Below are 19,934 nucleotides of genomic sequence, written 5' to 3'. Positions count from 1 at the left end.
AACATATGTATATGTATAACTAATTCACTTTGTTGTAAAGCAGAAACTAACACACCATTGTAAAGCAATTATACTCCAATAAAGATGTCTCAAAAAAACGAACAAAAAAAAACTAAAAATAGAGCTACCACATGATCCATCAATCCCACTCCTGGGCATACATCAGAAGAAAACCATAATTTGAAAAGATACATGCACCCCAGTGTTCATTGCAGCACTATTTACAATAGCCAGGACATGGAAGCAACCTAAATGTCCATCAACAGAGGAATGGATAAAGAAGATGTGGTACATATATACAATGGAATATCACTCAGTCATAAAAGAGAACAAAATAATGCCACTTGAAGCAGCATGGATGGCTAGAGATTGTCACACTGAGTGAAGTAAGTCAGACAGAGAAAGACAAATATCATATGATATCACTTATATGTGGAATCTAAAAAAAGGGTACAAATGAACTTATCTACAAAATAGAAACAGAGTGACAGATGTAGCAAACAAACTTATGGTTACCAGGGGTTAAGGGGGAGGGAGGGATAAATTGGGAGATTGGGATTGACATATACACACTACTATATATAAAATAGGTAACTAATAAGGACCTACTGTATAGCACAGGGAACTCTACTCAGTACTCTGTAATGGCCTATATGGGAAAAGAATCTAAAAAAGTGGATATATGTATATGTATAACTGATTCACTTTGCTGTGCACCTGAAACTAACACAACATTATAAATCAACTATACTCCAATACAAAATTTTTTTACAAGAACATTCTCTAACACCATATATAAAAATAAACTCAAAATGGATTAAAGACCTAAATATAAGACCAGAAAACATAGGCAGAACACTTCTGGATATAAATCACAGCAATATTTTTTTGATCTGTCCCCTAAAGCAAAGGAAATAAAAGGAAAAATAAACAAATGGGACCTAGTTGAACTTAAAAGCTTTTACACAGCAAAGGAAACCATCAACAAAATGAAAGACAACCTATAGAATGGGAGAAAATATTTGCAAATATGACCGATAAGGAGTTAATATCCAAAATATATTAACAGCTCATACAACTCAACATCAAGGAAACAAACAACCCAATTAAAAAATGGGCAGAAGACCTGAATAGACATTTTTCCAAGAGGTCATGCAGATGGCCATCAGGCACATGAAAAGATGCTCAACATCGCCTAATCACCAGAGAAATGCAAATCAAAACCACAATGAGATATCACCTCACACCTGTCATCAAAAAGAACGCAAATAACAAATGTTGATGAGGATGTGGAGACAAGGGAATCCTTGTACACTGTTGGTGGGAATGTAAATTGGTGCAGCCCCCGTGGAAAACAGTAGGGAGGTTTCTCAAAAAACTAAAAATAGAATTAAAAATATGACCCAGCAATTCCACTTCTGGATATATATCTGAACGAAGTAAAAACACTAATTTGAAAAGATACATGCACCCCAATTTTCATAGCAGCATTATTTACAGCTGCCAAGATATGGAAGCAACCTAAGTATCCATCAACAGATGAATGGATGAAGAAGATGTGATATATATATATAGATGTGAGATATATATATAGTACTATATATATAGTATATATATACCATATAGTATATACTATATATATATATATAGTATATATGTACTACATAGTATATATAGTACTCAGCCATAAAGAAGAATGAAATTTTGTCACTTGCAACAACATGGATGGACCTAGAGATTATCATACTAAGTGAAATAAGTCAGACAAAGACAGAGAAATAACATATGACATTGCTTATATGTGGAATCTTAAAAATACAGCAAACTAGTGAATAAAACAAAAAAAGAAGCTGACTCACAGATACAGAGAACAAACAGCAGTTACCAGTGGGGAGAGGGAAAGAGGGAGGGGCAACATAAGGGTAGGAGATTAAGAGACACAAACTATTAGGTATAAAATAAGCTATGAGGATATATTGTACAACACATGGAATATAGCCAATATTTTATAATAACTATAAGTGGAGCATAACCTTTAAAGTTGTGAATCACTATATTATACACCTGTAATTTATATAATACTGTACATCAACTATACTTCCATTAAAAAGAAAGCATATCCAGAAGATCTGCAAATATTTGGGAATTAGCAACATGCTTCTAAATAATCATGGTTAAAAAAGAAATCACAAGTGAAATTAGAAGACAAAAGTGCATAAGAAAACACAAGGTATCAAATTTTGTGAGTTGCAGCTAAAGTAGTCCTAATTAGAAATTTATAGTTTTATTTTTATATTAGAAAAGACAAAAGGTTTAAAATGAATTATATAAGATTCCAGTTTAAGAAGCTATAAAAAAGAAGAGCAAACAAAATCCAAGTTAAATAGAAAAAAAAATAATAAAGACAAGGAGCAGAAATCAATGAAATAGAAAATGACAAAACAATATAGAAAAATCAAGAAAGCCCAAAGTAGTTTTTTTTAATTAATAAAATTGATAAAAGCTAAGCTAGAAGTAATCAAAAAAAAAAAACACAAGTTACCAGTTTTAGGAATTATAGAGGTGGCACCACTACACATGCTACAGACATTTTAAAACTATGAATGGAATATTATGCACAAATTCATGCTAACAAATTTAACAATTTAGATGAAATGGAAAAATTCTTTGAAAAACAATTTACCAAAACCAGCCCAACGCCAGAATTTTGAATAATGCAAATATCAAAATTAATTTGAAATGCAAAACCTTCTCACAAGGAAGTTCCAAAAGTGGATGGCTTCACTGGTGAATACTACCAAATACTGAAGGGAAAAAAAAAATGCCAGGGCTTCCCTGGTGGCGCAGTGGTTGAGAGTCTGCCTGCTGATGCAGGGGACACAGGTTCAAGCCCCGGTCTGGGAAGCTCCCACATGCCGCGGAGCGGCCGGGCCCGTGAGCCATCACCACTGAGCCTGCGCGTCCAGAGCCTGTGCTCCACAACGGGAGAGGCCACAACAGTGAGAGGCCCACGTACCACAAAAAAAAAAAAAAAAAAAAAAATGCCAATCTTAAACAAACTTTTTCAGAAAATAGAGGCAGAAGTTCCTCCAAACTGCTTTTATGAGGCTGGCATGACTTTGATGTTTAAGTCTGACAAAGAAATTACAAAAAAAGGAAAACTATAATCCAAAATCACTCATGAAAATTGATGCAAAAAAATCTTAACAAAATATTAACAAATCAAATACAACAATTTATTTTTTTTAAATTATACATCTTGACCAAATGGAGTTTATTGCAAGAATGCAAGTTTGTTGCAATATTTAAAAATCAGTTCATGTATTTCACCACATTAATAGAATAGAGGTGAAAAACATATGGTTAGAAAGGTGCTGAAAATGTATTTGACAAATTCAATACCCATTCATTAAAAACTTCTCAACAAATGAGGAGTGAAAGGGAACTTTCTTAATTATGATAAAGGAGGTCAACAAGAAATTCTATAACCAATAGTATAATTAATGGTGAAATATTTACTACATTCCCTCTAAGATCAGGAGCAATGCAAAGAGGTCAATTTTCATCAATTATGCTCAGCATGGAAGGTATAGCCTAGTATAATAAGGCAATAAAAATTATAAGTGGCAAAGAAAAGAAGTAGAATTGTATTTACTCACAGACAACATGATTGTTTAGGTAGAAAATCTAAAGGAAACTACAAAACAACTACTAGAACCAATAAGTAAAATTTAAAAGGTCACAGGATGCAAGTTCCATATATAATAATCAATTTCATTGCCATATAATTTAAATACTGGCAAAAAATCACAAATTAAATTTAAAGACAACTCCATTTACAACAGCACCAAAATATAAAACACAGACTGGTCCAAAGATGGTAAGTTATCTCAATTGATTGTTCATAGTCAGTTAGATATCGAACTCCTTGTTGTACTCTTTCCCCCCTTCTTACTACTGCACTTGACTAAAAAGTACACACACACAAACACGCTTACTTAGGAATTAATTTAACAAAAATTGTATAAGAGCTGTGTATTGAAAATTTAAAAAGCATTGCAGACAGAAATTAAATTAACCTAAATGAGGGGAGAGTTGTAACATGTTTACAGATTGAAAGTCTCAACACTGGTAAACTCCACATATTGATTTATAAATTAAACACCATCACAGTAAAACAGTATCAGGCTCTCATATTCATAGAACAGCTGATTCTAAAATTTATATGAATATGTGAATGGCCTAGAATAGCCAAAATGATCTCGTAGAAAAAGAGCAAAGTTGAATAAGCTACACTGGCTCATTTTAGGACGTCTTATAAAATTGCAGTAATCAAGACAGTGTGGTATTGGCATAAAGACAAGCAAATAGATGGAACAGAACAGAGCAGGAGTTGACAAATTTCTTCTGTAAAGGAACAGATAATAAATATTTTATGTGTTGCCGGCTGTACAGTCTTTGTCACAGCTACTCAACTCTGTGGTAGGTGAAAGCAACCAGAAAATACTTAAATGAATGAGTGTATCTATGTTCTAATAAAACTTTATTTATGGACACTAAAATTTGTATCTCGTATAATTTTCATGTCATGAAATACTCTCTTTTTGATTTTTTCTCAATCATTTTTTTTCTCATTTTTCTGTAACCTAAACATTCCCTTTATTCTTGGTAAGTATTTCTTTTAAGAGTTCCTTTAGTGAAGTGATGGTTTCTGGGCTCTCAACTTACTCAGTCTTTGCATACCTAAAAATTATTTTATTCTACCCTCACTCTTGAGAATTACTTTTCTTTAGCACTTTGAAGGTAACGCTTTATTTTACTCTGAGTCTAATTGCCATTCCTTCATAAGTAATCAATTTTTCTGGTACTTTTTAAAGTATTATCTTAATCTTTCATATTCTACAGTTTTACTTTGATGTGTACAGCTGTGTATTTATTTTCATTTATACTGCTCAATACTCAAAGTGTACTCCAGAACTGAGGACTCAGGTGTTTCTTCAGTACTGGAATTTTTGTGTTATTGTATCAGCAAATATTATTTCTCTGAAATCCTCTTCACCACTTCAGGAACTGCTGCAGGATATTTGTTGAAGCCTCTCAATCTCTCTTCACTGTTATATTATATTTTTAAAATATCCTTCTCTTTCCACACTACATTTGGAATTCCTCAGCACTGTCTTTCACTTTGCTATTTTCTCTATATGTCCAATCCCAAGTTTATACTCTCTTGAATTTGCATTTAAATGACTTTATTTTCCTTTCCAAGATTTCTAACTGGTTCTTTCATATCCACTGGGTCTCATTTTCATTTATTTAGTTTCTGCTTGTTTCATAATTTCCTGATATTTTTGATGAAAGTTGTTTGTATACCTCTTTGAGCATCATCAACATACTTTAAAAAAATCTTTGACAGACCTTACCATTAAATCATTTCATCCTGAATGAATTCACATTCTGATTGTTTATTTCCATTGTGATATTTCTCAGTGTAGATTTTTTCATGTGTTTTGAAATTTTGGTGTGGAGGCTCATTTTGAATAGAATATAATTTTATTCCTCTCCCACAATTTCTAGGTTCCATGCTTCCTTTTACTGGCATTTTGTGTTGCTCCTACAGGGCTCCCAAGACTGTAGTCCAGAACCAAGTCTTATTATAGATTTTAAAGATTTCTGTCACATAGTGATATTGAAGATATAGCACAGCCAGTGGCAGCTTGATTTAGTTCCTCATAACAAAAGTTGATCGCTGGTCTTCCTACCACCCTAGGCTAATAGCTTCCTATAATGTTCTAGCCCCTGGCACTGAGAGGAAGTGTAGCAGTTAAATTTTCCTGAGCTCTAGATTCATACATCCAACTACCTACCTGACTTCTCCTCTGGGTGTCTGATAAGCATTTCAAACTTTATGTGCCTAAAAGGTTAAACTCTTGATTTTTACTCTCACTCCAAATCTTCCCCCAGTGTTCCTCATCATAATAAATGGCACCAGCGTTTACCCAGTTGCTCAGGCAAAAAAACGTTGGAGTCATCCTTAAACCTCTTTCACTCACCACCCTACATCCAACCTAACAGCAAGAACTGTCAACTCTTTCTTCTTCACAATATATCCAGAATCTAGGCACTTTGTACCACTTCCATCATTATCTCTATGGTCAAAGATACCATCCTCTTTTGTCTGGATCATTTCAATAACCTCCTTACTGATTTCTATGCTTCTGCTCCTGATCCCATTCAGTCAATACTCTATCAGACATCCAGAGGATTCACTTTATGGTGTAAATCAGACTGTATCATTCCTTGGCTCAAAACCCTCCAATGATGTCCATTCACATTCATAATAAAACCTAAACTCCTGTTATGGTCAACAAGTCCCTATCTGCTCTGGTTCTTGCTCATTTCTCCCAATCATCCCCTATCACTCTCCACCAATCTTACAATTTGTGATGAAGAATAAATGTTATCATGTGTGTAAAGTGTCTACCATAGAGTTCGACACATGTACATTGCTCAATATATGCGTAACTATTATCACAGTTGTCCATTGAAGTTGTTGAGAATCGGGGCTGCCCTAGAACTGGGACATGAGCAGAGAACAATACAAGTACAGTAAAGTCATGGAAAGCAGAATATGGTGAGATATTGTTTGGAGGGTCTAAGAAGAGAAACTCAAGTAAAGGAATTTGCTGCAATTATTTTCCATTCCTTCTTACCCAACGCGCGTGTGCGCACACATGCGCACACCCACACACACACACCCACACACGCACACGCAGCCACCTAATTTCCTGTAAATTCGCAACCCGTCTTAGTCTATGCGGGTTGAGTAACCTTCCTCTCAGCCTATTCATATAAGAATCAACTGATGGCCTGCAGAAGTTTACAGATTTTGGTGCTTTATTTAAAAAGCTAGTTTTCTCTGCATTCCTATAAGGGTCAAATTTTGATGGCCAGTTGCAAAACACAATCAACACTTATACCAATCTGTTTTCCTCAATTGGAGTTGTTTCATAAAGGAGTTTAAATGTAGCTTTTGAAGGCAAAATACTGGAGGTGGATATTCCTTCCCCGTAATAAATAGGTCCTGCCGTGACAGAGTTACCGAGTACCAGTCATTTATCAACAACTCACTAGCTGATTTTGGTATATAATTTATAAATTTGTAAATCCTTCAGAAGAGAGTTCTCTCTTTTTTAAATTTAGGATTAGATTTAATTAGCATTTTAATGAACTCAAATCATATCTATTTTTATTGAAAGAAAGATTCTTTAAACTCTATAGTGCTTTACAATTTTCAAAAATTTCACGCACATGATTTCAAATAATCCCATAACCCTTTTCCCCCCTACATCTATATCATTCATCCCTCCTTCCCTCTCCCCCCGATTTGTTTTCTATAGCTGTGTGTCTGCTTCTTTTTTGCTATATTCACTAGTTTGTTGTATTTTTTAGATTCCACATATAAGTGATATCATAGACTATTTGACTTTCTCTGACTTACTTCACTTAGCATAATGCCCTCCAAGTCCATCCATGCTGTGCAAATGGCATTATTTCATTCTTTTTTATGGCTGGGTAGTATTCCATTGTACATATATACCACATCTTCTTTATCCATTCATCTGTTGATGGACACTTAGGTTGCTTCCATACCTTGGCAATTGTAAAATACTGGTGCTATGAACACTGGGGTGCATGTATCTTTTCAAATTAGTGGTTTTGGGGTTGTTTTTTTGTGGGGGGGGATATATACCCAGGAGTGGAATTGCTGGGTCATTTGGTAGTCCTATTTTTAGGTTTTTGAGAAACCTCCATACTGTTTTCCACAGTGGCTGCACCAACTTACATTCCCACCAATGGTGTACGAGGGTTCCCTTTCCTCCACATCCTTGCCAACATTGTTATTTGCATTCTTTTTGATGATAGCCATTCTGATAGGTGTGAGGTGATATCTCATTGTGGTTTTGATTTGCATTTCCCTGATGATTAGTGATGTTGAGCATCTTTTCATGTGCCTGATGGCCATCTGCATGTCCTCTTTGGAAAAATGTCTATTTAGGTCTTCTGCCCATTTTTTAATTGGGTCGTTTGTTTTTTTGATATTGTGTTGTATGAGCTGTTTATATATGTTGGGTATTAACCCCTTATTGGTCATATCATTTGCAAATATCTTCTCCCATTCTATAGGTTGTCTTTTCGTTTTGTTGATGGTTTCCTTTGCTGTGCAAAAACTTTTAAGTTTAACTAGGTCCCATTTGTTTATTGCTGCTTTTGTTTCCTTGCTTTAGGAGATGGATCCAAAAAAATATTGCTACGATTTATATCCAAGAGTGTTCTGCCTATGTTTTCCTCTAGGAGTTTTATAGTTTCTGCTCTTTAGGTCTTTAGCCCATTTTGACTAAATGTATAGGTATATGGTGCTAGAGAATGTTCTAATTTCATTCTTTACAGGAAGCTGTCCAGTTTTCCCAGCACCACTAACTGAAGAGACTGTCTTTTCTCCACTGTATATTCTTGCCTCTTTTGTCACAGATTAATTGACCATAAGTGTGTGGGTTTATTTCTGAACTCTCCAGGTCCATTGATCTATGTGTCTGTTTTTGTGCTAGTACCATACTGTTTTGATTATGGCAGCTTTGTAGTATAGTCTGGAGTCAGGAAGCATGATTCCTCTAGCTCTGTTCTTCTTTCTCAAGATTGTTTTGGCTATTTGGGGTCTTTTGTGTTTCCATACAAATTTTAAAATTATGTATTCTCACTCTGTGAAAAATGCCATTGGTATTTTGATAGGGATTACATTGAATCTGTAGATTGCCTTGGGTAGTATGATCATTTTTTTTTAAATTTGGCTGCACCATGAGGCATGCAGGATGTTAGTTCCCTGACCAGGGGTCGAACCTGTGCCCCCTGCAGTGGAAGCATGGAGTCTTGACCACTGTACCATCAGGGAAGTCCCAGTATGGTCATTTTTAACAATATTAATTATTCATGTACATGGTATAACGTTCCATCTGTTTGCATCGTCTTCAATTTCTTTCATCAGTGTCTTATAGCTTCTGAGTGCAGCCCTTTTACCTCCTTAGGTAGGTTATTCCTAGGTATTTTATTCTTTCTGGTGCAATGGTAAATGGGAGTGTTTCCTTAATTTCTCTTTCTGATAGTTTGTTGTTAGTGTATAGAACTGCAACAGATTTCTGTATTAATTTTGAATCCTGTAACTTTACAGAGTTTATTGATGAACTCTAGTAATTTTCTGGTGGCGCCTTTAGAATTTTCTATGTATAGTGCCATGTCATCTGCAAACAGTGACAGTTTTACAACTTCCTTTCCAATTTGGATTCCTTTTATTTTTTTTCTTGTCTGATTGCTGTGGCTAGGACTTCCAAAACTGTGTTGAAAAAAAACGAGAGTGGACTTCCTTGTCTTGTTTCGACCACAACACTATAAGACTAGAAATCAACTACAAGAAAAAAACTGCAAAAACACAAACATATGGAGGTTAAACAGTACACTACTAAACAACCAATGGGTCACTGAAGAAATCAAAGAGGAAACCAAAAACTTCCTGGAGACAAATGAAAACAAAAACACGACAATCCAAAACCTATGGGACTCAGCAAAAGCAGTTCTAAAAGGGAAGTTTATAGTGATACAAGCTTACCTCAGGAAACAAGAAAAATCTCAAATAAACAACCTAATCTTACACTTAAAGGCATAGAGAGAGAAGAACAAACAAAACCCAAAGTTAGTAGAAGGAAAGAAATCATAAAAATCAGAGCAGAAATAAATGAAATAGAGACTAAAAAAACAATAGAAAAGGTCAATGAAACTAAAAGCTGGTTCTCTGAGAAGATAAACAAAATTGATAAACCTTTAGCCAGACTCATCAAGAAAAAGAGAGGACTCAAATCAATAAAATTAGAAATGAAAAAGGAGAAGTCACAACTGACACTACAGAAATACAAAGGATCATGAGAGACTACTACAAGCAACTATATGCCAATAAAATGGACAACCTAGAAGAAAGGGACAAATTCTCCGAAAGGTGCAATCTCCCAGGACTGAACCAGGAAGAAATAGAAAAAATGAACAGACCAATTACCAGTAATGAAATTGAATCAGGAATTTTAAAACTCCCAGCAAACAAAAGTCCCGGACCAAATGGCTTTACAGGTGAATTCTACCAAACATTTAGAGAAGAGTTAACACCTATCCTTCTCAAATTATTCCAAAAAATTGCAGAGGAAGATACAGTTCCAAACTCATTCTATGAGGCCAGCATCACCCTGATACCAAAACCAGACAAAGATAAAACACAAAAAGAAAATAACAGGCCAATACCACTGGCGAACCTAGATGCAAATCCTCAACAAAATATTAGCAAACCGAATTCAACATTACATTAAAAGGATCATACACCAGGATCAAGTGGGATTTATCCCAGATGCAAGGATATCCACAAATCAATCAATGTGATATACCACATTAACAAATTGAAGAATAAAAACCATATGATCATCTCAATAGATGCAGAAAAAGCTTTTTATAAAGTTCAACACCCATTTATGATAAAAACTCTCCAGAAAGTGGGCATAGAAGGAACATACCTCAACATAATAAAGGCCATTTATGACAAACCCACAGCTAACATCATACTCAATGGTGTAAAGCTGAAAGCATTTCCTCTAAGATCAGGAGAGTTCTCTTTTGATTCTACTAAAAATAAGAATAAACTGATTCTTGCTCATTAGTACTATTGATTCCTACATAATAATCTATTGTTCATCAGTTCTCACAAAAGGTTTACACAGGGAATTGCTAGAGCAAAATCTGTTGGTATCATTTGATTGCTGAAGTCTTTTGTATTATAAATTGGTCACATCAGTTATGTAAGACATAAAACTCTCCAAAAAGCAGGTTTTCAAAACACTTCTCAGTATTATTTCTGGAAGCATTAACATCAGAGTTAAAATAGCTCCAATATGTTTTGGTTTGAAAAAATATAATTATGCCAAGCTAACTTGAGGGGAAATCCTTGCCAGCATCTTTAGAGAGGATTATCGCCTGATGTTGCTGCTAGAAAGTGGGCACGTATCAAAGTCCCTGACCCAGCTCAGCCCCAAGCTCATCATCAAAGCAGATGATTGCACAGCCTGCTTCACCTTAGTCAAGGAGCCTCAGAACAGAATGCTTCCAATCAAAGATGCCTGGCTGGAGCCATCCCTATTTTGTCTAGTCAACATTCAGCATGACAGATAAGAGAATATTGCTGCATTAATTGGTATTAATCTTTACAGAACTGATTAAAGTTAGAGAAAAAAATGCTAAGCTCTATTTCCATGAAGATGTAAAAAGGGCAAAGTAATTGGGACTCCTTGCAAAGCCCAACTCAGAGTTTCTGGAAAGAGGGTAAGGATCTCTTTTTTCTTAATAATGAGGCAAAGGCTTCTCCAAGAAGCCTTAGGAGAGAGAAACATTTAGGGCTGATTGCTGGCATCAGGGAGGAACTGGGTTGTTTGTTTGTTAGCTAGATGTGTAGCAGGGCATGAGGAGGAGGGAAACTGGAATACTATGCAATGGATTCTCTTTCCTTTGAGACTAATTTTAACTTTACATTGTCTCTGTTGATATTGAAAGTCAGGATTCTCTAATTAGATCCCAGTTCAGCAATGCCAAAACAACTCTCCACCTCAGATATTTAAATATAGTAACCATTTAATTCAAATAAATACAATTCCTTGTTTGAAGGAATCAATCCATTAACAAAATTCTAATCATCTGCCTTCCTTTGTGTGAGATGGTGAACACACAAGCCCTGAGACAAGTGCTGCATATGTAATAATCGATCAGGCCCATTCCCTTCCCACAAGGAGCTCAAAATCTATTGCGGAGAGAGGCAGTGTCATTCAAATATTGCACAATAATGCAGTGATAAAGGAACGCATGTGTGCCGTGGAAGCACACAGGAAGACCACGTAACCTAAATTGGAGATGTCAGGGAATACTTCCTAGAGGAGGCAAATCAAGGTAACAGCATAAACAAGGGCCCAGAGGTAACAACCAGCAGGGTAAGTTTAGGGTGAGATTAGAGCAGTTTGATGTACCTAAAGTTCAAAATTTTAGCAGAAAGTGGCAAGTTACATATAGAAATATTTATACATATGTGTATATACATGGGTTAGTATATACACATATGTTTCCTTGCTCTGTTAGCTCAGAGAGCCTAGAAGCAATAATGTCCTAGTAGCAAAAAGCATATCCGGCATGCAGATCTTGGTTTCTAATACCATTCTCCAATATAAGGAACGAGGGCTTCTTGGAGAAATGGCTCATTCTAGAACTGGAAAAGGAAACAATTAAGATGAGACTGGAGTATCTTGTAAGCACAAGGAAGAAAGAAAGGAAGAGATCAAGATGGCAGAATAGGTCATTTCTGACTTCAGTCCCCCTCACAAGAAGATCAAATAGCAACTATCCATAGAAAAGATACCTTTATTAAAATCTCAGAACCCAGAGGTGAGCATGAAGAACCCCTTTGGCCACAGAAACTAAGAAGGGCTGTATTAGATGGGTAAGAAGAGCAAATTCATTTTGACAGCATTGCTCCTCCCCAGGATGGCACAGTACTGCACCAAGAGGGATCCCCCGGGCCTATGATTTCTCCACTGGGAAAAAGAGAGCCCAAAGTGGACATCCAGCTGCCCAGCATTGCAGGATGTACCCTAGGAGACCCAAATGGCTCTCTCTTCACAGGGATCACTGGGGATCAAATAGAGATGGAGAAGGGGGTGGGGCTTACAGGAACAAGCCCATGGATCTTGATGGACTATGTTCCCACAAGAAGCACCTATGCAGAAATCTCAGCCAGTTGCTTTGCCTATTTGTAGAACCAAGCCACTGTCTATAATTGGCCAGAGTGCTCATTTGGCACTTTTGCCTGGTTTGGGTCCCAAGCTAACTGTCCGTACCAGCCATAGAGCTCATCCTACAGCTCTGCTCTGGACTGGCAGAGAGCCAATCCAGAAGCTGCATACAACTGCAGAGCATAGCCTCCAGTCTTGCCCAACCAGGAAGCCTGGCCAAACCCCCCAAGCAGCCATAGAGCCCATCCCATAACCCTACTTGGGCAGGAAGGCAAGAAAGCAGCCATGCACAACTGCTAAGCAGAGTCTCTGGGCCTTCCTGACCAGGGAGACTGACTAGAGATGCTGGGCAGCTGCAAAGCTCATCCTACAGCCCCACTTGGGCAGAGAGCCAAGTCAAAAGCCACAATGAACTGCAGATCGTAATCTCTCACCCCACCTGAGCAGGGAGCCTAAACAGTGACCCGTGACAGCCTCAGAGCCCAGGCTACAAGCCCATCCGGCAGCAAAGCTTGCTCAATTGCTGAGCAAAGCCTATGTCCCCACCTAACCAGGAAGCCTGGAAAGCAGCCCCACCCAACCAGGGAACAGAGTCTCCAGCACCACCCAACTTCTAGGTACAACTGGAGGCCCCACCTAACCAGGGAGCTCAGACTGCAAACTCAACCAACAGTGGGGCATAGCTAGCTACCTGCATGATTGCAGAGCCCAGCCTGTGGACCTGCCCAAATGCAGGGCACAGCATGTGGCCCCACTTGATTGCAGATCACAGACTGAGACCCCATCCAATCACAGAACCCTGTCTGCAGCCCCATCTGACCATGGTGCCCACAGAACTACCCTGTCAGGAAACACAGCCTGCAACTCCAGTCGATCAGAAGTGACTGCAGAGCCCAGCCAGCAACCAGGCCCAACCAGGGAAACCAGCAAGCAGCCCCACTTGAAGGCAGAGCCCAGCCAGCAGGTGCACGTGACCTTAGAGCCCAACCAGCAGCCACCACCTGACCTCAGATCACAGGAAGCAGCCTCATCCAACCAGAGACCTTGACAGAAAACCCCACCTTCCTGCAGATGCTGCCAGATGACCCATCCAGAACCTAAGGTAAGCTGACTGGTGAAGTTATTTCCCTACTGAAATGATCCTTAACATCTGGAAGAAGAGACCACTTCCTCAAATGCACAGATACCAACATAAGGAGACAAAGATCATAAAGAATCAGGTAAACATGACACCATCAAAGGAAACTAATAAAGATCCAATAACTGAACCTAAAGAAGTGGAAATCTATGAATTGTCTGACAAAGAATTCGGAATAATTCTCCTAAACTTAAAGAAGTTCAGCAAACTACAAGAACACAAAAGATAACTAAACAAAATTAGGAAAACAATGCCTGAACAAAATGATGATCCACAAAGAGGTAGAAGCCATCAAAAAAAAAAAACCCACAGAAAATCTAGAGCTGAAGAATTGAAAAATACAATGACTGAACCAAAGAATTCAGTGGGCAGCTTCAACAGCAGACTTGACCAAGCAGAAGAAAGAATCAATGGACTCAAAAATAGGTCATCTGAAATTATCCAGTCAGAGGAACAAAAAGAAAAAGAATGAAAAAGAGTGAAGAAACCCTATGAGACTTATGGGACACCATCAAGAGAAACATGAATTTTGGGAATTCCAGAGAAGAAGATAGAGAGAGAGAAAGGGACACAAAGACTATTTTTTAAAATAGGGATGTAATGTACAACACGATAAATATAGTTAACACTGCTGCACATTATATACGAAAGTTGTGAAGAGAGTAAATTCTAAGAGTTCTCATCATAAGGAAAAAATTGTTTTTTCTATTTATTTAATGTTGGATTTTTATGAGATGATGGATGTTCACTAAACTTGTGGTAATCATTACATGACATATGTAAGTCAAATCATTATGCTGTACACCGTAAACTCATGCAGTGCTGTATTTCAATTATATCTCAATAAAACTGAAGAAAAAATGTAAAAGTTGAGGGCTTCCCTGGTGGTGCAGTGGTTGGGAGTCCGCCTGCCGATGCAGGGGATGCGGGTTCGTGCCCCGGTCTGGGAAGATCCCACATGCCGCGAAGCAGCTGGGCCCGTGAGCCATGGCCGCTGAGCCTGTGCGTCCGGAGCCTGTGCTCAGCAACAGGAGAGGCCACGGCAGTGAGAAGCCCGCATACCACAAAAAAAAAAAAAAGTAATGGTTGAAAACATCAAAAATGTGGGGCGAGAAATGGACATCCAAATTCACAAGGCCCAAAGATCCCTAAATAGGTTGCACTCAAAAAGGCTACACCAAAACACATCTTAATTAAATTGTCAAAAGTCAAAGACAAAGAGAAAATTTGAAAGCAGCAAGAAAAAGTGACCAAAAATACAAGGGAGCCCCCATAAGACTATCAGCAGATTTCTCAGCAGAAACCTTAAAGGTCAGGAGAGATTGGGATGATAGATTCAAAATGCTAAAAGAAAAAAAAAAACTATTAGCTAAGAATACTCTAAGAAGCTGTCCTTCAGAAATAGAAAGATAAAGACTTTCTCAAACAAAGAAAAGCCAAGGGAATTTCCCATCACCACCAGATCTGCCTTACAAGAAATGCTAAAGGGAGTTCTTCAAGAAGAAATGAAAGGATGCTAATTAACAAGGTAAAAACATATGAATATGTAAAATTCATGGTAAAGGTAAATATATAGTCAAATTTAGGTTCTCTAATGTAACAATGGTGGTATATAAATCACTTTCAAATCTAGCTTAAAAGTTAAAAAACAAGTTTCTGTTTGCAGATAACATGATAATACATTTAGAAAATCCTAAAGATACCACCACCAACAAAATTCGAACTAATCAATGAATTCAGGATACAAATCAACATACAGAAGTCAGGTGCATTTCTATACACTAACAATGAAATATCTGAAAAAAGAAATAAAGAAAGCAATCCCTTTTGGAATAGCGTCAAAAATAGTAAAAAACTTAGGAATAAATTTAACCAAGGAGGTGAAAGACCTGTACACTGAAAACTGTAAGACACTGTTGGAAGAAACTGAAGACACAAATAATAGATATCTTGTGTTCATGGATGGGAAGAATCAATACTGTCAAAATGTACATATCACCCAAGCCATCTATAAATTCAATGCAATTTCTATCAAAATTCTGATAGCATTTTTCACAGAAATGGGAAATATTTGTATGGAGCCATAAAAGATTGAGAATACCCAAAGCAATTCTGAGAAAGAACAAAGACGGAGGCATCATGCTTCCTGATTTCAAACTGTATTACCAAGCTATTGTAATTAAAACAGTATGGTACTGTCATAAAAACAGACACACAGACAAATGGAACAGAATAGATAGTACAGAAATAAACCCACAAACGCATAGTCAATTTTTGACAAGGGAGCCAAGAATACTCAATGGAAAAAAGATAGTCTCTTCAATAAAGAGTGTTGGAAAAACTGGATATTCACATGCAAAAGAATGAAATTGGACCCCTAACTTACACTATTCACAAAAATCAACTCAAAAATGAGTTAAAGACTTAAATGTCATACCTAACACCATAAAACCCTTAGAAGAAAACACAGTGGAAAAGCTCCTTGACATTGGTCTTGGAAATGATTTTTTGAATAGGACAACAAAAGCATAAGCAACAAAATAAAATACAAAGAAGTGGGACAACATAAAACTGAAACTCTTCTGTACAGCAAAAGAAACAAACAAAAAAGTGAAGACACAACCTACAGAATAGGATAAAATACTTGCAAATCATTTATCTGATGAGTTTAATATCCAAAATATATAAGGAATACATACAACTCAATAGCAAAGAACCTAATTATCTAATTTTTAAAATGGGCATGAACCTGAATAGACATTTTTCCAAAGAAGACATACAAATCACCAACAGTACATGAAAAAGTGCTCAACATCACTAATATTCAGGGAAATGCAAATCAAAACCATAATGATATAACTTTCAGTTATAAGATAAATAAGTACTAAGGATGTAATGTACAACATATTAAAGATAACAAACACTGCTGTATGTTATACATTAATGTTGGTGAGAGAGTAATTCCTAAGAGTTCTCATCATGAGGAAAAAAAGTTTTTTCTGTTTCTTTAATGTATCTATATGAGATGATGGATGGTCATTAAACTTACTGTGGTAATCATTTCATTATTATGTAAATCAAATCATTACATTATCATTACGTTGTACTCTTTCAACTTATACAGTGCTGTGTGTTAATTATACCTCAATAAAACTGGAAGGAAAAAATAAAATACCAAAAAAAAACACCCTTAATGATATATCATCTCACACCTGTTAGAATGGCTATTATCAAAAAAACAAGAGCTAAAAAGTGTTGGCAAGGATGTGGAGAAAAGAGAACCCTGTGCACTATTGGTTGAAAATTAAAATGGTACAGCCACTATGGAAAACAGTATGAAAGTTCTTCAAAAAATTAAAACTAGAACTTCCACATGCTTCATCGATTCTACTTCTAGGTATATATCCAAAAAAATGAAATCACCACCTCAAAGAGATATCTGCAACCCCATGTTCATTGCAGCATTACTCCCAATATCCAAGACATGGAAGCGAACTAAGTACCTGCAAAGAAGTGAATGGATAAAGAAAATGTGGTATATTCCACAATGGAATATTATTCAGCCATAAAAAGGAAATCTTGCCATTTGTGAAAACATATGGGCATTATATTGATACTAAGTGAAATAAGTCAGACAGACAAATACTGTATGATCTCACTTATATGTAGGCTCTAAAATAGTTGAACTCATAACAACAGAGAGTAGATTGGCAGTTCCCAGGGGCTGTGGGGTGAGGGAAATGGAAAGATTTTGGTCAAAAGGTACAAACTTCCTGTTTTAAGATGATTAAGTTCTTGGGATCTAATGTGCAGCATGGTGACTACAGTTAAGAATACTGTATTGTATACCTGAAAGTTACTGAGACTGATCTAAAATGTTCTTACCATAAAAAAAAATAAAAAAGTAATTGTGTGAGGTGATAGAGGTGTTAACTAGCCTTACTGTGGTAACCATTTTACAATACATACCTATATTAAAGGAAGGGAGGAAGGAAGGGAGGAAGGAAGGAAGGAAAAGGATAAGTTAAAGGTTCGCAAACAACAATAGAAAATGCTCCCAATGGCCAAAGCTGGAATACTTAGAGTAACAAAATAAAGTATGTTGAATTATATCCTCAAGAACAAAAAATAGTCAGTGAGTCCATGCTGCTATAAATCAATGCATATATAATTAAATGGAGAAGAAGAAACAAACATCCAAGGCAGAAAATTCCAAATAATTTATGTAGATACTCCACCCTCAATGAGGTAGAGCATAAATCCCTCCTCCTTGAGTATGAGCTGTGCATTGTGACTTCCTTTCAAGTACAGTATGGAAAGGGAAAATACAGAGTAACTTTACAATGGAGAAACCTGACAAACACTCCCTTAGCGAGATTTAAGGTCATCATCAACAGTGATAAGTCATATTAATAGTATACACCTTTGGTATAATTTGATGAGAAAGGCACTGTACCTCTGCAGTCTTCCTTCCAGAAACCCATAACCCCACTCTTATTTTTTTCATCCATTCGGCCACTCTATGGCTTTTGGTTGATTAATTCATTGTTTACATTTTTTTTAACATCTTTATTGGAGTATAACTGTTTTACAATAGTGTGTTAGTTTCTCCTTTACAACAAAGTGAATCAGTTATACATATACATATGTTCCCATATCTCTTCCCTCTTGCGTCTCCCACCCTCCCTATCCCACCCCTCTCATGGTCACAAAGCACAGAGGTGATCTCCCTGTGCTATGCGGCAGCTTCCCACTAGCTATCTAATTTACATTTGGTAGTGCATATATGTCCCTGCCACTCTCTCACTTCATCACAGCTTACCCTTCCCCCTCCCGAGTCCTGTCAATTTTGAGCTACATGAGATAGTTTGGATAGGCTAGTTGTTGGGGACCCTCTCCTAGGTTCATACATTTATGTGCTTCTGGAATTGTTTTACTTTCTCTAGAGAGGAGCCTTCCAATCTGGCTGAAGGATGTTTCTGGCTGCCTTTGTTGTGGGAGCTGAGTTGGGGGGACTGGGGGGTCTCTGCTTCCAGTATTCTGTAAATATAGACTCGATTTCCCTCAGCTGGGCCTGGCACCCCCTGTCAAAGCCCTTGGCTTAACCTTTCCAGAGAATAAACCTCCAGACTTCTGCAGTTTAGTAGATTCTGCATGTGCCTGGTAGCATGAGTGACTTCTCAGAGTTCCCACCTTGGTCTTCCTTGTTTCAACCCACCAACTCTCACTCCCATGTCCAGACACCTGGTACTGCCCATACTGAGACCTTTGAGAATTGTGTGGGGTCAATCAGGTTGGTTCTTGCTTTCCCCCTGCAGACTTGAGATTCCGTTTTCTCAGGTCTGATCCTAGTTCCACTGCACCATCTACTTTTTAGCTTCCAAAACTTTGTTGCTGTTTTCTCTATTGTTATGGACTTACATCCTTTAAAAAAAAAAAAAAAACAACCTTTCCTGTCTGTAAGTGGGATTTGGGGAGAGAACAAAATTAGGTACATGTATTCAGTCTGCCATCCTACCCCAGAGGTCTGGTGCTAATATTTTTAAATGACAAATTGACTATATTTAAAAATTTTTTTAATTAGAGAATTTTATTTACTTTTATCCCCCCTCTAAAAATTAGTATTTTTTTCAGGTATAAAAGAATATTAGTATATCTTTTTGAGAAAGATCATTGTCTCTCTTGCTCTGGCAAACTTTAAAGTCCTGTACTCAGGACTGTAATCACTGTGTGGATTATATCTATGGTTTGGGGGACCACTTGTGAAAACCTGAAAGATGCTTTCTTTTTTGTTTTTTCTGTAATTCAGTTTATTTTCCTGGGTAGGGATGGGAAAGGTGGTGAGGACTCTTAGGGGAAGGGTGGGTCCTCCTTCTCATCATGGGTGAAGAGGGTCGTTTGTAGCTTCTCAAGTCCACAGGCATAAAAGTCCCACA

The sequence above is a fragment of the Physeter macrocephalus genome, chromosome 21 (assembly GCF_002837175.3).
Source record: "Physeter macrocephalus isolate SW-GA chromosome 21, ASM283717v5, whole genome shotgun sequence".
Taxonomy (NCBI): Eukaryota; Metazoa; Chordata; class Mammalia; order Artiodactyla; family Physeteridae; genus Physeter; species Physeter macrocephalus.
The sequence above is the reverse complement of the archived record's forward strand: the minus strand, read 5'-3'. Positions refer to the sequence as shown.